Source organism: Phyllostomus discolor, chromosome 3 (genome assembly GCF_004126475.2).
Source record: "Phyllostomus discolor isolate MPI-MPIP mPhyDis1 chromosome 3, mPhyDis1.pri.v3, whole genome shotgun sequence".
Taxonomy (NCBI): Eukaryota; Metazoa; Chordata; class Mammalia; order Chiroptera; family Phyllostomidae; genus Phyllostomus; species Phyllostomus discolor.
In genome coordinates, this window is record NC_040905.2 from 34,885,724 (window position 1) to 34,904,430 (window position 18,707).

The 18,707-nt window shown below is 41.1% G+C and overlaps 1 protein-coding gene and 1 pseudogene across 1 annotated transcript in view; one reads left to right on the forward strand and one right to left on the reverse strand.

Annotated features, from left to right (window-relative positions):
- Positions 1–18,707, reverse strand: part of PDE4D (phosphodiesterase 4D) — a 798,342-nt gene that overhangs the window by 50,492 nt on the left and 729,143 nt on the right.
- On the forward strand, positions 7,947–8,425 carry LOC114499881 (annotated as a pseudogene).

The following is an 18,707-nucleotide window of genomic DNA, read 5'->3' on the forward strand; positions in this document are numbered from 1 at the left end:
GTGGCTTTCCGGGAACACTCCCCCTCACGCCCCTCTCGGCCCTAGGCCTGCCCGGCCCCTCCACAACTCCCTTACAGAAAGATTCCGAGTTGCCAAAGCCTGCCCCGGCCCCCCGCCGCGTCCTTCCCCGCAGCCTCTGCCCCGGCCGCCCCGCCGCCCAGCCGTGGCATCACTCAGCGCAGCCAGGCACCGCTCGCTTTGAAGCCAAGCCGGAGAGGCGGCAGGCGTGAGCGAGCGAGTGTGACTGTGGGGCTGTTGTGGGTCTGGGCGAGGGGAGCGGCGGAAAACCCGGCGTGGAGCGTCCGCCGCCCGCCCGCGCTCCGGTTGCGCTTGCCGCGGGGCTCCGGCGGCACCTGGCGCGCACGCGCGCGCGCGGCCGCGCACCTGCCCGGGGGACCCCGAGCGCCCCGCAGAGCCGCCGCGCCTACTGCTTGCTGGGAGGCTCATGGTCTCCACCACCCGCTGCTCTCTGGGAAGTTTTCACGTGAGGGCCCGGTGGACTGCACAAACAAGGTTATTTAGGACCCGCGCAACCGTTTCTGAGGGTTGGGGTTTTAGGGTTTTAGAGTGTTCTCAAGGGGAACAGGGTCGTTGTGGGAATAAAAGCATTTCTATTAAGACTAGACTCTTCCAGTACCCAGTCCTTGCTAAATACCAGGCTAAATTTTGGGGTGGACACAAACAAGCAAACAAAAACGTGCAATGTTGTGGAATCGGAACTCCATAGAAGAAGTCTCATATTTGACCATATGTTGTAATGCACATTCAGAATGGTCTAAGAGTTCTTAAAGCAACAGCAATGTGAATGCATCACATGGTTTGGACAATTAACACACGTCCTGCCTACGTGCTCCAGTCTTCTGTGGAACTGCAAATCAGAGACCAGGATGGTCTTGTGATGTCAAGGGAAAAAGTCTGGAAGGGTTTTTCTATTCTCCATGCTCAGAATAAACTACAAACATGAGAAAATGAAAAGACCATATCTAAAGGCTTCATACGAAAGCCGGTTCTATTTACAAAAGCTGACCCTGGGGGCCATGGGCACTCTCCATAAGCAGATCAATTGCAGAGAACTTCCCTACATTAGCATGCGGATGAGCAAACGTCTCAGCGGGGGGAAATCCAAACTCCCAAGAGTCCTCCTTACAACGCTTTGTTATTTTCAATTAGAAAGAATACATTGAAAGCTTCCATGAAGTTGATGAGATGGTTTTTCTTTGTCTTGGAATCTATACGTATTAAAGGAGCAGAAATTCTGCCCTTGAAATTTAGGCTCTATAAGTGATTAGTGGCACATCAAAGAATTTCACAGACTGAATCTCAGGCTCCTGGGGTTTTCCAGATAGGTTTTTATACAACATTTGCAAAAGTTAGAATAACTTTCCAAGTATATGTTTCATGTACCACATGGCTCATTGTTATGAAGAATTCTTGACCTGTTGCTATTTGTTTAGAAAACTCTAGGTTAAAATTTGCCTTTTTTATTATACTGGTTCCCCGGGCCCCGCACCCGCACCCCCACCCCCACCCCCACCACTCTCCAACAATCTCTGTCAATATACACTTGAGGAGAACAAATAACTCACTAAACATTGCCAGGTGAGTTATGAAGTGTAAGACTGGAGCTTTTATCTCTAACAAAAAGAACAACCTTGAAGGTAATTTTAAATAGTCAGTGTATTTTATCTTTAGAGCTTTGCCCTGATTAAAAGTATGTAAAAATATAACATGCTTGTTATAAAAACTGAAACATTACACCAAGATGTATGTAATGTAGAAAGTCCCTTGTAATCCCATACTCTTAAGCTCATAAACAAGAATTAAGCCTCTGACCATAACACATTTTCATTGTACCTCACATCTTCCATCTGCAAGCATGGCAGCACCTATTTGGGATGGTAGTACATGCATTGTATGGTTTTGTTTTTGCTTTTTTCATCTCTCCACTGTATAAAACAGGGATGTAGGCAATTTTAAGAAGAAGTTGACTTATTTTGGGTCATTTGTCCATCATTAGCACATCCAGTGGGTTAAAGATGAAAACCATTGTGTCCAGGATTTTTTCACTGTCATCTCTCCTGAACTGGTTACATCAGACACCTGGAATCCCCTCTCCATATGGCTAAGGCTTAGCTTTCCATGGTCCTCTTCCCTGCACTCTAATTCTTCCAAAGTCTGGGATAAATAATCCCCTCCTATCTTCACTGACTTCTCAAAGCTTTTCAGAAATACCGGCCTTGGGTCTAGCAGGATGTGGCACCACATATTATACTTCAGTGTTTATTTTTCAGCTGTAATAGAAATGTAATTCAGGGAAGTTCCAGTGCTTCAAAACATTATGCACTTAAAGACAGGACTCACTCTTAAAAAGGCAGTACAGGGATAAGAGGAACAATTTATTTCAGAAGATCTACTTTATGTCCAAACAGATAAGCTATTTTAACAATCAACACATAAGCGCAATCACAATAGGTATGTAGATTTTAAGTTCTAACATTTCTCCATGTACAGTATAAATCTGGAGGATAAAAAAGGGAATAGAGCACATCTACTTATCAATAAAAAATTACTCATAACAGAGTAAAAAATAGTTTGTTCTGTAACACTGTTCTCAAGAATTATTGTTGATATTAGCTTACAGCTAATACTACTTTTTCCAAATTCCTGGTTTACAGGCAATATGGCTAACCACAGTTTCTCAGGATCATTATTAAAGCTCAATTTTTAGGAACTCTAACCCCAAATGTTCTAAGAACATTTCAACCCTACTAAAAAGCCTCCATGTGGAATTCCAGCTATCTTATAGGAAACTGAGTCACCACACCAAACAACACACCTACATATTATCAACAGCAGGATACTGACAGTGAGCTTGTTTAATTTTGCATTTTACCAAAACATAAACTGTATTCATTAATAAAATACTTTTCTCCCCAGAGAGTAGTATTCACTGTGGCAGTACTTGAAAATGTCTGAAAATGCTTCTATTTAACTGTCCCAAAGCTTGCCAAATCCAGGAACTACTCCCCATCAACACTGTTGGTGAAATTCCATAAAAGTTAGGAGAGAGCTATCGAACAGCAACTAAGAAATGTCTTGAGCCTTTGGCAGTCCCCTCCTACAGGAGCATTGGTTTTCTTCAAGGCACCCTTGAACTCGGTAACACCCGTGGTTTTACTCAGGATCTGCTGTGAACAAACAGTTCTCGATTCTCGCAGGCCAGCACTTGGCTTCCGTCATTGTGATGTGATCAAGGGTTCCCCTGACACATGGCCTGAAATAGTGCCAGGGGCTCCAGGAGGAGATGCTGAAGCAGCAGCTTCTCTTTGCAAAGAAAAAAAAGTAATCGCCTCAGAGCTGCAGCAGTTAGCTAGGGGTTGAGGTTGTTCTCTTGAGAAATGTTTAGCAATTACTCTTACCCACAACTTAAGCAATGTTGACCATTGAAGTAAAAGGATCCACACTACGTGATGTGTCACTGTGTGAACATCGGTTTCTTTGCTAACATTGAATGACTCAAGTTTTGTGTAAGTTTGTCATAATTTCTAGATAGCTCTATTGGTATATAAATGAAGAGAATAGGTCCAAAAAATCACTTCATATGAACACCAATGCTTACACTTAATTAAAAAATAAATATTAACTATAACAGCTGATTTAGATTTTTCTTATAATTAAAAAAAATACCCACTAAACAACTCCTAAGAGCAGACACTTATATATCTTCCTAACCAATTCCAGCTTCTTCTCTCCTAATTCCTACCAAATTTTCTTTGTTGTTCCTAAGCATGGGGTCGATGGTGGCTGAAGTAGGCAGAACTGGAGAAAAATGGTGGCTCTTTCACTGTGTGTTGCTTCAAGCTAGTCACTCCCTGAGTTCACTACAGTAAAAGGTTTGTGCAGGTTAGTTCTAACTTTTGCTGACATTTTTTCCTTCTATGCATTTTATCTGATGGGAAATACATGAAGGAGCTGGATTTGCTTTCAGTGTGTCTATGCAACAGGTTCAAGCAGAGACTGCCAGTGGCAAGCTCCTCTCATGTCCCAGTGTACTCCTGGCATCAAGGTTCTTGTTTTGAAATATTTAAAAAACTTATGAAACATTAAATTTCACTTAGGACTTCAAAAATCCTCCAAAGGGAAGATGTGCATAATTTTGTGGTTTTTTTCCCCTTTAATCTTCTTACTATCTATGGTTTTTTTCCCTAGTGCTCTGCCTAAGGCTCTAGTAGAACTTTAAAATGAAATAAATACAACATTGGGTTTCAGTGACTTCTAGTACTACCAGTAAGTTAACTTCTAGTAGCATCGGTACTTTATTTTACACCAACTATGTGTCATGTACTCAACAGAGTCTGTAAAAACAGGAGGGGTAAAAGAGCATGGCCCTTACTCAAGGAAACGTTCGAGTCTGGTGGCAGAGCGAACTTCAGTGTGCTGTATATTCTGAAAGAAGGGAACACAGGGGCTGTGGGAGAATAAAAGAGAGCTGTTTACGTCAGATTGGGACAGAGGTAGAATGGGAGAAGGCTGAGTCCTAAAGAATGAAACAGGAGATAAGATGGTGAGAAGGATTTTTAAGAGAAAACAATATAAGCAAATGTATGGGCCTATATTCTATAAAATGTGCGAACATACGTATGTGGAGAAAGGAACTGTCATGAGCAGGACCTTACTCAGGGGGAAAGAGGCTGGAGAAATCCACAGACACTGGCCATGGAAGTCTCTCAGGCATCTGCAGGTAGGGACTTTGGACTGAACCACTGAGTAAGAACCAGTAAGTGTAAGAACTGAGTAAGAGTAGGAACCACTGAGTGATTCGAAGCACTGTGTGATACGGGATCTGATCTTATTTAGATGAAAAAATTCTAGGGCTCTGTAGTAAATGGGATTGAAGTAGGCAAGGCTAAAGTCAAGGAGAAAATTACCTTTGGCCATGTTATTGGTAGAATACAATGAAAAATTTACAGAACATTTGCTTTTATGATGACAATTCTTATCTAAGAAAACCTCAGAATTAAAATTCTGCATCGGCATATGTTCACAAGATATGGCAGGCATGAATTGAAAAGGACTTCCCAGTGTGACTCTTGTGAGGGGACAAACTTCTTGTTCTTATAAACTATAGTTTTCCAATCACTGAAATGGTCATCTTACTGTATTCACCATAACTGTTGTCACCAGAATTTCCTTTGGGGAGAGCCTGCCTATAAGAAAGTGTTTGATAAGGCTATGGGAACAGGTGAGGCTTTAAGGAGCCCTTGTTCGGGTGGAACTGGTCTGTGATCTCTTCCACACAGGAGAGGGAAGGACGTGCCAGGTGCTTCAGGAGTGTGTGTGCATGTGTGTGTAAGGAGTCACCTTGGTCTGCAGAGTAATTCCACCCTATACTGCATTTTGCTGTGTATAATGAGCACTTTTTTTACCCAAAATTTTGAAGGGAAAATAAGGATGCTCATTATGCATAGGTAGTACTAATTCCATATCTATATAAGTGTTTTTAATTCTTTTATTTATGCATATGCATTAAAAGTGTAACTTTAGAAGGCAAAAGCGACATCCATATGCAAAATAATACCATGGAATACAATAATCAGTTTTGTTTCTAAATATAAATAAATAAAAAGTTGAATTAATTCCCCCCAATTTTTAATAAAGTTGCTACAGGCATACAATGCTCTGATAAAGAGATTTACCTTATTTTGTTTTGTTTTAAGCCAGTAAGGGGACTGAGCTCGGAGGCCAGACTGGCCCAAATTGAAATGTCAACCTAAACTGACGCTGAGGAGATGTGGCAAAGAAAGAGGAGAAACTTGAAGCTTGTGGAACTCATTGTAAGAATAGGAAGGGCTCTGCCCAAGGAATTGGGGTTTGAGCCAAGTTTGATGAGACCATCAAAACTGAAGACTACATATGAGCTGGGTTCTACTTTAAGCAGTATTATCCATTGACTGAAACTGGAAAAGCAGAAGTCTGTTCCACTACACAGAAGCCATGATTCCTGCCAAATCACCTAATCCTTCTTTAGCCTTCAGTTCCTCACCTGTGGACTGGGGATAATAAAAAGCACCTTGCAGATTATTTTAGTTTAAGTGATAGATGGTGAGTTAAATAACCTTGCATTGCTCACCTAATAGATTCTTTTCCAGGCATTGAGCTAGATGATGGAGATTTAGCAATGAACAAGTAGTTGAAAGCTCTTGCCTGCTCTCAGAGTTTCTACTGTTTATGATTCTACTGTTTATGATGATCTGCTTTTATAGAATGCCTGCTATGTGCTAGGTGCTGAGTATGCAAAAGGGAAGCAAATAACTTTGGGTTTCAAGAAGCTCATAGTCCAACATGAGGAACACAAGTTTGAAATGGTATTATATAACTTGTCCACTAAAACTAGGCAGTAAGGATAGTAAGCACAAGGTGGAGAAAGGGGACAAGGAGTGTTACCTACCACAGCCTGGGAGAAATCTGGGAAAGCTCTCTGAAAGAAGGAATGTTAGGCTCAAGTCTCCAAGGATGATTTAAACAGTTAACTAGGTGAAGAATGGGAGGTGACATCTGAGAAAGAGGGCAAACATGTGCCATGGCTAGTTGGGGAACACTGTACAGGGATGTTTAAATAAGTTAATCTGCAATAAGGCATTTACTACATGAGAGGTTCCTTCCTCTCTCCCAGGTTCTCAGTCCTAAACCAGTTATGATTTTCCTGTCATCGCCATCAACCCTCGAATATCAACAAGTTCTGGGCTGAATGTGAGTGAAAAATCAATCACCCAAAGTCAGTATGTATGAAAAGTATGTACAGGATATGTTGATGAATGAAAGAGCACTACTTACTGTGAATTTGCTGGGAGTATCATTCCAACATTTCCCAAAGAATGTTCAAATAAACATTATTCCTACAAGATTCTCCTTACCAAAAGAATTCTGTGGTTAAACAAGTTTCGAAAATGTTAAATATGTAGCCTCTTTGCAGCAATGTGTAACGAACATGAACCTACCAAAATCTAGGACTTCTACAGCAAAGAGATCTATTTCATGTCATTTTACAAGTATTAATTACATAAACTTATTCAACATAAAACACTATTTTTTCATAAAACTATCATCTCTTAATGCATGTTTTTGAAAACTTTGTCCTATACCATGTCAGGTGAGTCCAAAAACATAAACACAATGCTTGAGTTCTGTAGGTTCCCATATATTCAAAATCCCTAGTAAGGACCTCGTATTTCTCCTTTTCAGGCCTTTGTGTGCCGTTGAGAATGGTCAGAAAGTCATCTTCCTCCTTCTGTTCCTGCCTCTCTTTCTCTTTTTCTTTTCCCCAGAAACAGAGCAGTCAAAACAAACAAACAAACAAACAAACAGCCCAATCCATACATATTTATTGAGCCTTTCTGATGTTCTGGTTGATTTGAAATAAAAGCACAAAAGATTCAGTGGCCTGGACCTGGGAAGGATCTTACAATATCCTGAGAAAATCAGACGCGTGGCCAGCTGCTGCCCGGAGACAGCGTGAGGTGGCACAGAAATCATGCAGCTTGGGACTGCCATTGCAGTACAGGAGGAGGGGGCGGTATGGACTGCAGTTGGGTATACAGGATTCCAGGAAGAAGGTGAACCTGGATGTACATCTTTGACCCCAAAGTCTGTGATTTGAATGGCTGTAGGAGGAGGGGGTCAGCTGGCATTCTTTTCAGGTAGAAGAAATGTCTGGAGCCTGGGGAAGGGTTACATGTGTGGGCGGTAAATAGCCTGCATGGAGTGGACTCCTTAGAGGGAGGAGAAGGGAAATAGAATTGAATACTTAAATGGGTGGCCTTGAGCTAATGGATATTGTGGGAATTGGATAAGTGCACTGTAGCCCAGGAGGAGACAATAAAGAAGAGAGAAGGAGGGAGATTAAGACTCCACTGCAGCTCTCTTCCTTGGCGCTGCCTGTGGAGGTGGCAGCCATCTTTACTTGGCACCATGGTGGCCCTCAGACCCCTGGTGAAAACCAAGATCATCAAAAGGAGGACCAAGAAGTTCATCCGGCACCAGTCAGACCGATATGTCAAAATTAAGCCTAACTGGCGGAGACCCAGAGGCACTGACAACAGGGTGCATAGAAGATTCAAGGGCCAGACCTTGATGCCCAGCACTGGTACGGGAGCAACAAGAAAACAAAGCATGTGTTGCCCATCGGCTCTGGGAAGTTCCTGGTCCACAGCGTCAAGGAGCTTAAAGTGCTGCTGATGTGCAACAAACCCTCCTGTGCTGGGATTGCTCACAATGTTTCCTCGAAGAACCACAAAGCCACTGTGAATGGAGCAGCTCCGCTGGCCATGAGAGCCACCAATCCCAATGCCAGGCTGGGCAGCAAGGAAAATGAATAGACAGATTGTGTGCACATTGTATCTGTGTAAATAAAACCATAAAGTTCTGCCAAAAAAGACTCATTGCAGTAGTCCTGATGCACAGCAAGTAATAAGCAGCGTTCTCAAGTTATCCACTGCAGTGGCCTAGTATGACAGTTATGAGCAATGGAAAGAGCACGACACTGGGAAGAGAGGTGTAGGCTCAAACGCTAGCTCTGCAACTCAGCTGCCACGTGGCACATTTGGGTGAATTATTTAACTTCTCTGTACCTCGGGTTTCTCTTTTGTAAACAGGGCTATAAATGCATCCTGCAGAAGACTGCCCCCACTCCCAGCCCTTCTCCATATTCTATTTGAATTTTAAGACTAAGTTAAAAATCACATATCCACATGCCTATTTTACTTTTGTTGGTTTAATTTCTACTTAAACGCATGACTTGTTAAAAAATTGTAAATGTTCATGAAATCTGTTACATAACTGCTAATTTTAACAGCCATTTATCTCCTCCCCATCTCTTCTTTTGGGGGTGGAGCCTAGAATCCATTTATTTCCTTTCATAAAATTGCACACTTCTCAGAAACTACATTTGTGTCCAGCAAAACATAAAGTGGGATATACAATGCCTCTTTGCTGTTGGAACCCGGACCCATCCAGTTTGGAGCGAACGATCAGTTGCCCAGAGTCCTTGGTCTCATGAAATGTCAGCCTTCGCTTGCACAGACCCTCGCTCGTGTCTGGGCCCTGGGCAGCACTGAACTGGGGTCAGCTATGGTGAAGCTGTCCCAGCTTGGCTCTGGGGGACCCTCACCAGTGTTTCAAGGGACAGCCCACATAAGGGTGGATGCGTGTCAGTCTTCAGATAATGTCTGTGCAAATCAGTTACGGCTATAAATTGAATAGTGCTTTTCTCCAGGGAGCACAAAGTTATCAAAACTATTCTGTACATATTTTTGATACCAGTAGTAGTCAACACCTGTGTCTCTGAAAATTAACACAATTAGCTAGAGTACTCATTGTACCTGCTACTTTAAACAATTTCATCCACAGCTGTTTGATTCAGCAGGATGCATAAAGCATGACATTCGTGTTTTATTTCATTCTTAAGATTAGCTTTTGAAAACATCCACAGAAATCTGGACACTTTTTGCCATGCCTTAATCTTGTAAAGCCATATTATAAGTATCCCAGATCTATGCTTAAATTACAGCTCTTTGATAAGAGAAAAAAATGCATAGCATTTTCTTCCCATTGTCTAACCACATAATGACTGTACATATTTTATATATATTTTTATAAATCTCCAGAGCATATTTACTATCTAGAATTAATGTGTGAACATTTTAAATTGAGATTAGACATTAATATGAGCAGAAGGCTTTTGATTTAAGACAAGTATGAGACCCACTAAAATTAATTGTAATATGTCCTTCTGGTGACTTTACACACACACACACACACACACACACACATATATGCTAAACAGCATTACATACTTTAACTTTTCAATTACAACTTTTAAATTTTATGAATTTTGCTAGTACAACCATGTGTAAAAATAATTTTTTAATTATTTTTATATGAATTTTTGTTGCAAATCTAACCAATGGAGAGGTTTCTGGATACTTAGGTTCACATTCTAATTTCAGTCTTTATATTTTGTTCTCAAACTTGTCCTTGGTGACCTAGTAATCATGGCTGCCCACCCATTCCCCCGTTTTTTTTTTTTTTACATTTTTTGACATCTTCCAACCAGCAAAAATTATGTGAGACTTCAACTCCTGTGGAGACTGCCTTTTCTTCCAAAGACCCAGACTGTACCCATTGAGTTTGGGGAAAGGTTAAATGAGATGAAGCTGTGGTTTTCAAACTTTTTTGCTAGTGAGCCATAGTCAGAAATATATTGTGTACTATGACAAGCATACTTGTTTAAAGTAGAAGGTACAATGAATACTATTGTTAACTGTGCTCATTTTAACCTTTGTTTTGTTTATATGGTATATCACATTTATCAACCTGCAGATATTGTACCAATCTTGCATCCCTCGAATAAATCTCATACGATCATGGTGTATAATCTTTTTAATGTTTTGCTGGATCTAGTTTGCTAATGTGCTAAGGATTTTAGCAACTACGTTCATTAGGAATATTGGCCTCTAATTTTCTTTCTTTGTAGTGTCTTTATCTGATTTTGAAATTAAGATAATGCTGGCCTTGAAAAATGAACTTGGGAGTCTTCCATCCTCTTGAATCTTTTTTGGAATAGGTGCTGTTTCTTCTTGGAATGTTTGGTAAAATTCATTGTGAAGCCATTCAATCCAGGACTTTTGCTTGTTGGGAGTTTTATTACAGCTTCAGTTCACTAGTTGTAATTTGTCTGTCCAGATTCTCTGATCCTTCCTGACCCAGTTTCAGAAGAGCGTATGTTTTTAGGATATTATTCATTTCATGTAGATTGTCCAATTTGTTGGCATATAGGTGTTCATAATATTTTCTTACAATCCTTTGTATTTCTTCAGTGTCAGTTGTTACTTCTCTTTCATTTCTGATTTTATTTATTTGGATCCTCTCTTTTTTTCTTGGTGAGTCTGGTTAAAAACTTGTCAATCTTGTTTATCTTTTCAAAGAACCAGCTCTTGGTTTCATTGATTTTTTTGTATTGTTCTTTTAGAGTCTATTTTGTTTATTTCTGTTCTTATCTTTATTATTTACTTTCTTCTCACTTTGGGCTTTGTTTTTCTTTTTCTAGTTCTGTTAAGTATAAAGTTAGGGTGTTTATTTGAGATTTTCTTGTTTCTTGTGGTAGATAATTTTTGAAGAACCATGGGTACAGACTCCTAGTATAAAAAATACCTACAGTACAGGAATGTTTTGATACCCATATTTGTTTTAAAAAGTAGGGGTATAAACGCTTATTGAAAACAACCCCGGTATATTATATATAATGGTCATGGCACAATTTGTTTATAGTCTTTGTTTAACAAATAATGCATTTAAATTTAACTGAAATCAATAAAAAGAATTATATAAAAACTCTCCTACTTTCCTACTGCAAGGGAGAGAAGTAGAACACAGAGATATGTAAGGTGTGAGCTGTTCAACATGCAGATATTTTGTCAATCATTTCTCCAAGAAGTGTGTGTTTCCTCGGGGCCCTAGAGGTTTACCAGTGGAACACAGAGAGCAGGGGTGGCCCACTGAAGTGTCGGTAAGAGCCCGGCAGATGGTGTGAATGAATGGTATAGCCGATGCGGGACTGCTGGGGCGGTGGGTGGGGGCTTCCGAGGGCAATGTGGGAATGCTGCCCAACTGTTGCCAGATCTTCAGATTTTTCAAAGAATTCCCACATTTGAACATTTTAATGCAAAATTTTTGTTTTTAAAATTTTGGCAACTAATTAAAAAGAATTAAATATTTCCCAAACCAAGCAAAAACATTTATGACCCATAGTAGTCAATTGGCACCCCCAGGATCAAGAGTCCTTAGCGCAAGTGACAGGAACCTTCCTGAGAGTAGTGTAGACAAGCCCTCAAGGACCCTTTAAATTCAAGGTAGAAATTACACGTTTCTGTAACCCAGAATGCTAATGTGGTATCACTGAGAGGCTACTTTATTTGGAGTCAAAAGACAGAGATTCCTTTCCTGCTTCCAACGGTTACTCAGGAATGGCCTTGGCCAAATGATCTCAGCTGTCCATGGACCAACTGGACCCTATGAAATGTCCTGTGAGGAACTTGGCCTGACCAAAAATATCTGACCCCAATGACTTAACAATTACTAATGGCCCCACCAAATAGGGAGCACTATTTTCCAAAGACTGCCATACATCCTAACCCTTTTATTGACAAATGAACAGGAAAAAAAAATAAAATTTTCCATTTGGCCCTCATTTTCCTTTCTAGCTCCTAAACTCTTACAAAAAAAGTGCTGGACATCCCAGCTGTTCTCTTTTTTGTAGGGGTCTTTTCCTCTTCCAGTCTCTCCTATGTAACCTTATGTTTCCAAAGCACCTCTTCTATACCTCTTGCGTGGTGTCCTCATGCAAGACCGTATTCTGGATTTTTAATGCCTATAGGTTTGCATCCAAACTTCATTTAGACTCCTGAGAGCCCCTCTAACATCTGCCTCACTGGACCCATCTGTCCTCACCATGCCCAGTGGTTCCTTCCACCTACATACCCCCATCTTGTCAGGAAGACTCAGAGTCTCATCTCTGCATATCTAGTCTAGTCGTCACTTGCTCATCCAGTCCTTCCTTCCCTCTTTCTTTCCATCTATTCCATTCCTGCCCTTTACAGGTTACTTCCTTCATGCAAACGTTCCTTCAGAGGGGGTTCTGCATAGAAGCAGATGGTAAGCTCTCCTTGTCCGCAGCAGCACAGTCTGCAATGGAGTGATCCTGAGATCACTCACGGAGGCGGGGCACTCAGGAAGGAGTTCAGGGTGGTGGGTTGGAGGGAATACACACATATTGTCTGTTTTGGTTTTACCAGAGGGTGAGTCCTTTCCACAAGTTAGGAAAGTAGACATTGTTACACGAATCTTCCTTGTCCACTCAGGTTTTGGTTCAGTTAACTGCTCAATAAATATTTGTTCAATACCTGCTGTGGGGTAATCTGGCTCTATAAGAGGCACTCAATGAAAGAACTGAATTCAGAAGCTCTCTGACTTCAGGGAGCCCGCAATCTAGAGGTTCTGATCAACAAATGAACAATACAGTGACTTGAAAAGCAATTCCTGTGCGGAATGGTGGAAGCACACGCAAGTCAGGAAAGCTGCAAGGATCTGGCCAGGCTTCCTGGAGGGGATGTCCGTACTCCCCTCCACCTGGTAACTCATGATCAGAGTTTGCAGATGTGGCTGGGGCTAAGGAAACAACATGAGGAGAACAAGAAGAGTGGGTCTGGTGGCTCAGAGGGGCCAAGAATCAGCTTGTGGTACCAGGCCTCAGGCACACCAGGCACAAAATAATGTTTTCCTCCAACTCCCCAAATTCTCTGCAGTGGAAATTTAGGAGGGAGAGAGAAAAGGAGGCAGAAAATTACAACCTCTGGGGTGAAAAAGGAAAGAGTGGGCATGCATCTGTGAAAGTGTAGAAAATCAACCAACTGGGAGCTGATGAAAGATGATGTTTATTCAAAAAGGACAATTAAAAAGGCAATTGTGGGAGGCAGATGAGAAAGTCTGGGGCTACCCGTTAAGTGGGTGAGGAAAACCCAGCCCTTTGAGAGCTTGATTAAATTCTGTAGCTTGAATTTCCCACTTGCTGCTCCCTCTGCTTCTCGCTCTGCAGGAACGGGCCCTCTGGCCCTGGGGTCCTGCTCTCTTTGTGGAACAATGAAACTTCAGAAATGAATTCATCATGGGCAAGTAAGCATTGCAAACGTATTTCTCCCTCGGGGTGAGCCTGGCACTTGAATTTAAACTGTTTGATTGCATTCTGAAGGAAGGTGTCTGTTCTACCTGAGTTAAGGCCCTACTCCAATTTGACCTCCCCCACCCCCAAATTTCTTTATTTAGAAAGAAGGCCAAAGGGTCCCTTCCTGCTCCTCTTAATTCCTGAGTAGATTATATACTGGGTTATTCTGGGCCCAAAAGGGACTTCACAAAGACTGAACATTAAGGAGAATCACTTTTGGAATAAGGGAGTTCTTGTTTTCAAAGCTGAGCTTTGCCCCTCACTAGTGTGAGACCCTCATATAAATGCACTAACTTGTCTGAGCTTGTTCTCTCATTTGTAAAATGGGGAGCAGTGCTTGCATCATGTGATTTTGAAGATTAAATAGGATTATGCATGGAAAGCAGTGCTCGAAAAATAGTTAAGTGTCCAAAAAATGATGATGAATTGTGTATGCAGGCACATATAGGTTGCCTGAAATTTCCTTGAATTATTCCCAGCTCACTTCCCTGTTTCGCTCTTCTCCCTGATGCTGTCATGCACAGGCTGACTGAGAGAGGCTTTCTAGCCTTTATCGATGTGATTAGGAACAGTAGTCCTTGAAAGTGCTCTCAAATTATTTATCTAATTAAATGAGCAAACCTTTTTAAACCCAGACATCCTAAATCTCTGCAGCCTGTCTCTGTTGATTTGGCCAGAACAGCTCAGGGCTTTCCAGGTGGAAGAAAAAAAAATAAATTAGCAGTCTCAAAAACAAGGACCTCCGAGTTACATGCGCCTCACTAAAACAGTCTGTTTATTTTGCCATGGGGTCTAGAATTAGTAGGGGGCTGGGAAAATCCAGGATACCACCCAAAAGGCATGCCCTCTAAAGACAGATACTGGCCAATATTATGCTTGCTGCATGAGAGCCAAATCTGAAGTTAACTCTTCAAGTATTTAAATCACGGAACAATCTATCACAATGATTTGCTTACTACTAGACTGAATGACTCCAAGGTTGCAACCATATCAAATTCATTTTTTAATCTCTGGTGCTAAACCCTGCCTGTCACATACCAAGTATCAACTAAATGTTTGTTGAATTGAATTGAACTGAATAATTATGGAATATTCTCTCTATTAAGGCCACCTTTTTGTAATATTTCCAGAGCTACTAATGCATCCGAGAATCAATAACTAGACTGAGAGAGGATATTAACGTGGTTCAGGGACTTGTAAACCTCACAGTCTGAGATATGACGGATTAAAGTGAGTTTTGTCCTGGGGCAAGAAAACCCCAGTAGAGTGACCCTTGTCTCCACGGTTTTCCTACATAGTGTCCTACCGAACCATTTATTCTCTGGGTACCTAAAAAGTTTATTACATTTATTTGCTTAGGTATTCTTATGGGTAGCAGGTTTATACATCCCACTCATTTGGGATTTACCAGGTTTATGTCTGTTATCCTGATGTGATTATGAATAGCAATGCTTTTTATTCTCAAAAGTGCCCTGGTTTGGATGCTAAAACATATGGACACCCTACTTATGGGAGAATGCGTTTCCCATCATCTGGCTGCCCAACTCCACCTCCCGTGGCAGGGTGGGTACTCCACTCTCCCAGGCTTTCCTCTGCGGAGGCAGCTCTCTCAGTCGCTGCTTCCTGGAGCTCCGGGCCCACTCCTAAAAGAACAGACACTTCTTTTCGGAACGACTCTTGGTGGAACAACAACAAAATCAGCTCTCTGATTTTAAGTCTTTCCTGTCATCTTGGAGCTCTAATGAACACAAAGGAACAAAGACTCCTTAATAATTACATCCCCAGATTTGCTGAAATCTAGAAGACATACCCATTTGAAAACTCTAATCTAGTAATTAAACTTAAGCTTCTCAGGTTAAACTGCACCTTAGTAATGCAGCTTATTTTGTCAAAATCAGTTAAGGCCCTCTAATGGGTTTTAGAATAAATGGACAGACAAAAATTAAAATGTGGCAAGCCAAGGTAATCAGAAAGCTCACTTCATTCAGTCAATAACAATGGCACTTTAATGGGTTCTTTTTACTATTGGGATGCAATTGTGCTTGGCTTTAATTTCTTGTAATGATGGAACAAATTAGATTACCTCATACTTTTAGGATCATTTGGCTACATCGTGTTTTGGTGGTTCCCTAAACCCCACTGGAAATTAAATCAGCTCTGTGATTGCTCATTCTCCCTGTTTTGTGACATGTCTGCCTCTTGTCAGCAAAATGGTACCGTCATCTACCTTAATCCAAGACATGGCAGTAAGAGGTAAAAGAAATGGTCTCCTTTGCCCCTCTCCTTTTAGATCTCCCTATTTGTAGCTATCAAATTGTGGCATGCCTGCTGGGACACAATCTTGCTAGAACAAGCAGAGTGATTCTCATGAGAAACTTCAGGACTGTCTCTACCACAAGTTCAACATGTACCTGTGATTCAAACTTAGATGAGGGAATGAGTTGATAAGAACATAATGAGCACCAAACAGTATTAAGAACATAAAATACTTTTACTTTGTACTACCAGTTTCTCTTTTCCCTAATTCCAGGGGACATGTGAGCTCCGAGGCAGGGAATCTACTGACATGTATCATCAAAACTAATTAGTCCTTGGTCCAGCACATTTACTCTTTAGGGCTTTACCCAGAGCAGGTAAAATATTCTAGCAAACTTAATGCAGCTTTCCTGAACACTGCAGCTATAAGCTCAACCTGTAAAAGATCATAGTATAAATGGCACTGTAAATACAGTGTGGCAGACTGACATTAAATATTTAAAACACATGCATCATTATTAATAAGCAACAATGTTTGAGACTTCTGGCTGCTCCCTAACATGGTGCTTTTCTTCATCAATTGTATTAATAAAGAAAATTTAAAGTACAGAGAATTCCTAGACGCCTGTGTAGCCAGGTGTTGTTACATAACTATATTCTCATAAATGGGTTGATAGAAGTGTTATGTGGAAGTTTGAAAAACTTTCATTAAAAGACACCTGTCATGTATCTTATATCTGTCCTTCAATCTTTTCCTATAGGCTTGAACATAAAGTTGACGGATGGAGCAGGAACAGCCATGTCGGACCATGAGGTGAATTTAGGCATAGAGAGTACATCTAATAGCTCCCAAATGGAAGGAGCATGTGTCCCTGAAGACTTTATGGAACAGTGTTGCCACATTAGCTCTTGACTATCTACTTTCAGATTTTAACATGCTAGAGAATAAACATCTACGTTCTTTAAGCCACTTCTATTTTAAATCTCTGTCAAACTATTTTTTGACTATTTTAAATCTTGGTTAAACACAATTCCAACAAATACAAAGATCAATAATGAAACTCCAATTTTCCTTGGTCTAGGATCACAGCTTAGTCCTGTGAAAAAGGAGGGTATTGCCATGGCCAAGGTGGCTCAGTTGGTTGGAGCATCCTCCCACACACCGAAAGGCTGTGGGTTCAATTCCTGGTCAGTACACATACTTAGGCTGCCTGCTCCATCCCCAGTCAGGGCACATACAGGAGGTAACCAACTGATGTTTCTCACATCAACGTTTCTCTTTCTTTCTCTCTCCCTTTGTTGGCTAAAATCAATAAACATATCATCGGGTGAGGATAAAAAACAATTTATTTTTTTAAAAAAGGAGTGTGTTCACGTAGGCTAGGCTGTAATTTGGATATTGGATGACTGGTTGACAGCTTACTGTAATACAAAGATATTTTGTAGTAACAGATGGCTAGTAAAGAGCATCCAGAACTATCTGAAAATGATTTCTAGAAAACATGCCAAACAAAACCCTACAAGAATGACCATGGAGCTCCCCTTAGGGATCAGACAGTTTGTCTTTCCAGCTGGACTCAGAAGTCACTCCAGCCTGGAAGACACTGGGATGAACCAACAAATAGTTTCCCTGCCACGAAGAGATACACGTTCACTTTGGGGAGGTTCTTCTTCCCCCAGCCCCGTCCAGCACTCACTTACACACTTGAACACATAGATGTTTACACATTTCTTCTGACTCAATAGTCTCTGAGCACACTGCTTATGTTAAATCATTAAAAGCTGGAGGGTCTTTTCAAAATTATTTCTTTTTGTGATTTGTCACTTAGAGCCAATGTTCTCTCTTCCGGCAAATCCAATAGTTTTAAAACTAAATTCTTGTGGATCCAAGTCATGTCTGAAAGTTCTATAGAATGACATACTGCAGTCATGTGGTCAGAGCACAAATGCCTCTGAACATACAATATTTTAAAGAATAACAGTTTACGTGTAAGCTCCATGAGGTTACAGAACAAGGCCATCTTATTTATTACCGAATTCCCAGCAGCGTCCCTCAGTATAAATCTGTGCAATGACTAAATGAAGAGTCTGCCCAAGGTAGGGAACTTATCATTGGCACACACCTGAGGCCAACCTCTGTGTACTCATTGTCCCTGGATGTACACACAGCCTCCAAATGACTTTGCAGGATGGTGCCCCTATATTGTCTAGCACAGTTACCGAAGGACCTGTTTTCGTAAATTGGTCTAGCATCACACTCTTTTCCTACAGAGAATCTTGCTGCACATTCCAGTACTCTGAAGCAAAGTTTTTCTCCCTTAGAATCCCTAATACACAGGCATATTGTTGGAAATACTTGGATGGAGAAGGATATGCATGTTCAAGCCCCCTTTGGGAAAAGTTGCAACTGTGAGAGATGTCAATGACTAAAATTAAGTACATGGATTATGAAGCACAGATCTCAGTTCTACTTGTTAAAAGAAGTCTAAACCTGCATTTAAAAAATTGATGGGAAATAAAAATAGTTCTAAGAACTTTTGGGGGAGAGACCTGCCACTCTCAGTGAGGGGATGATTACCCACAAGACCCCTGACCACTCTCAACCCATTCAGCACTGCCTGTGCCCCTCCATCTCTCTACTGCAGGCTGTCAGGTAGCAAGGTAAGGGCACTGTCTA